This window comes from Hoplias malabaricus, unplaced genomic scaffold, assembly GCF_029633855.1.
Source record: "Hoplias malabaricus isolate fHopMal1 unplaced genomic scaffold, fHopMal1.hap1 scaffold_29, whole genome shotgun sequence".
In the NCBI taxonomy this organism is placed as follows: Eukaryota; Metazoa; Chordata; class Actinopteri; order Characiformes; family Erythrinidae; genus Hoplias; species Hoplias malabaricus.
In genome coordinates, this window is record NW_027101104.1 from 647,089 (window position 1) to 650,070 (window position 2,982).

At 62.8% G+C, this 2,982-nt stretch overlaps 1 non-coding gene across 1 annotated transcript; it reads right to left on the reverse strand.

Moving 5' to 3' along the window:
- Window positions 1-396: 396 nt before the first annotated feature.
- Window positions 397-550, reverse strand: LOC136684586 (5.8S ribosomal RNA). The gene has a single exon (XR_010799728.1). It is a non-coding gene; the product is annotated as a 5.8S ribosomal RNA (ribosomal RNA).
- Between the last annotated feature and the right edge of the window lie 2,432 nt (window positions 551-2,982).

Here is a 2,982-nt window from a genome sequence, read left to right on the forward strand (position 1 = left end):
GGGGGCGAGGGCGGAGGCGGAGGGCCGAAGGCTAGGGGCGAGGGGCGAGAGCCCGGCACGAGACCGAACTCCGCGACACCTTCCCCCCCACCCCGGCCGCTCGCCCGCCCGCTCACTCGCCCGCTCGCTGGGTTTAATCGGCACTCGCCACCCCCGCGTCCGACTGCGCGGAGCCCCGCTCGGGACTCGGGGAGAGACCGTAACGGACGTGGACCCGGACCTACTCGGCTCTCCCTCCGTTCCCTGTACGGAGCTCTCTCGCAACACGGGCCGCGTGGACTGGCTCGGAACCGAGTCTTCGTTTGGGAAGACGAAGGGCCGTTTTCAGGCCCTGCGAGCTTCCAGCCGCGGTCTCTCTCTCTCAGCGGGGGCGCGGAGACCGATCGATGGGTAAAGCGACCCTCAGACAGGCGTGGCCGCGGGATGGACCCCCGCGGCCGCAATATGCGTTCGAAATTTCGATGATCTGTGTCCTGCAATTCACATTAGTTAACGCAGATGGCTGCGTTCTTCATCGAAGCACGAGCCGAGTGATCCACCGCTAAGAGTCGTATTCGGGTTTGTGCCCGGCCCGTTACAGGCCGGGCGAAGGAAGCCATTCGAACAAGAGACAATTTTTGCCAATATATTTCAAGCCGGGTGCCTTCCACCCCCGTGCAGGGGGGGAAAGGTCATTGAACCTGGGCGTCACCACCGGACCGAGGAGTTACGGCCCGGGGGACGATCGCCCGAGTAGGTGCCCGAGACTTACGTGGTTTAGGAGACCGGGGTCTAGGCACCCGCCGTTCCCGGCGAGGCCCAGGGGTTTGGTTCGCTGCGTTACGGGTCCCGGTCTAAGGCATTCAGGCGTGCGCTCAAAGCCAAGCTCTCCACCCCGGAGGGTATGAGCGAGGCCCGGTGGTACGCTCCCAAGTCCCCGCTTAGGGGAAGGCGCTGGGTAGATCCCACCTAGTCAGGACCGGCGGGCACCGGCCGTCTCCTTTCGGGTGTTTATAAACGCATCCGGGGTTCGTGAGGCCCCTTCAACTCGCGCACCGGCCTTAGACTATTATACGGTCCGTCTCTGCGAAGCCAACATCGGGGGTATTTTGCATGCGCTCTTAAGCTCCGCTCTAACCCCGTGAGGGGAAAGAGTTTCGCCCGGCGGTACGCTCCCGTCCACCACCGCCCCCTGTGCCGGGGGGATGGGTTCAGGGAGATCCCACCGAGGCCGGCGAGCACCGGCCAACGCCCTGGGGGTGAGTAAGCCCCTTTGACTCGCGCACGCACAATCAAGCCTTCAACGATCAATGGTTTTTTGGGTTTAACTACCCGGCGGGCGGCTCCGGCGCCACTCTTCCCCCCGCGAACGGGAGGGGCGGACCGGGGTACCTATGCACCTAAGGCGGTCCTCGCATAACCCCGAGTTCCGAAGCCGGCTCGCTACGTCCACCCACCCGGAGGGGGGAGAGACTCACGTCGGCCGACGACGAAAGGTACGAGGCTTCTGCGGTCCATACCTTGAAGGTACCCGCCGGGGGGGAGGTTCGGCCTCTCGAGTCCGACTCGACAACCGGCACGGACGGCGGGCGCCGACCGCGGCCAGGTCACCGTTATTGATCCTTCCGCAGGTTCCCCTACGAAAACCTTGTTACGACTTTTACTCCCTCTAGATGTCCGGGTTCGATCGACTTCCCATCGCCCGGAGGCGACCCCCGTTCGAGGGCCGCCCCGGGGACGGTCCGAGGACCTCACCGAGGCATCCGATCGGTAGTAGCGACGGGCGGTGTGTACAAAGGGCAGGGACTTAATCGACGCGGGCTGGTGACCCGCGCCTACTTGGAATTCCTCGTTCGAGGGGAATAGTTGCAATCCCCTGTCCCCAGCGGGGAATGGCGTTCATAGGATTGCCCGCACCTCTCGGCGTAGGGTAACTTACATGTTGAACCAGCCATTGTAGCTCACGTGCGACCCCGGACTTCTAAGGGCATCACAGACCTGTTATTGCTCCATTTCTCAAGTGGCTTCTGTGCCACAAATCGCTCTAAGAAGTTTAGCCACCGACCGCTGATTCCCACCGGGCGAACCCCAACCTTCAGGCCCGCGGTAAGCGGGAGGGCACCGGGGAGGGGAGAGGGAAGGCGAAGGCGAAGGACGGACAACCCACACCCGGAGAGCGGAACGAGGTGCGGACGGCATCGGGGAGGGAACCGAACGCGAAGGGGAGAGGCCGGAGCCACCCACTCGACGCAGAACTGAACCCCCGTCAACCGCATCACCTCCCCGAACCGATCCGGGGTAGAACCGGACCCCCGCCGAAACCCCCAACACCCCCACCCCGATGGGGACCCCCCGCGAACGGGGACCTTCGGGGATAGAGTCCGACCCAGGAGAGGGGCCGTGTAACTACTTAAAGGATGGGATCTCGTTCGTTACCGGAATTGACCAGACGAATCGCTCCACGAACTACCAACGGCCATGCACCACCACCCACAGAATCGAGAAAGAGCCGTCAATCTGTCAATCCTTACCGTGTCCGGGCCGGGTTAGGTTCCCCGCGTTGAGTCAAATTAAGCCGCAAGCTCCACTCCTGGTGGTGCCCTTCCGTCAATTCCTTTAAGTTTCAGCTTTGCAACCGTACTCCCCCCAGAGCCCAAAGACTCGTGGTTTCCCGGACGCTGCCCGGCGGGTCATAGTCGTTAACCCAACGCCGCCGGATCGCGGGTCGGCATAGTTTACGGTCGGAACTACGACGGTACCTGATCGTCTTCGATCCTCCGACTTTCGTTCTTGATTAATGAAAACATTCTTGGCAAATGCCTTCGCTTTTGTCCGTCCCGCACCGGTCTACGAATTTCACCTCTCTCGGTGCGGTACGAATGCCCCCGGCCGTCCCTCTTAATCATGACCTTTGGTCCGTCAAACCCACGAAATAGGACCAAGAGAGCGGTCGGATACCCCCCCGGCTCGGGGAACCGTGCGGCGGCCAGAAAACGGCCCCGC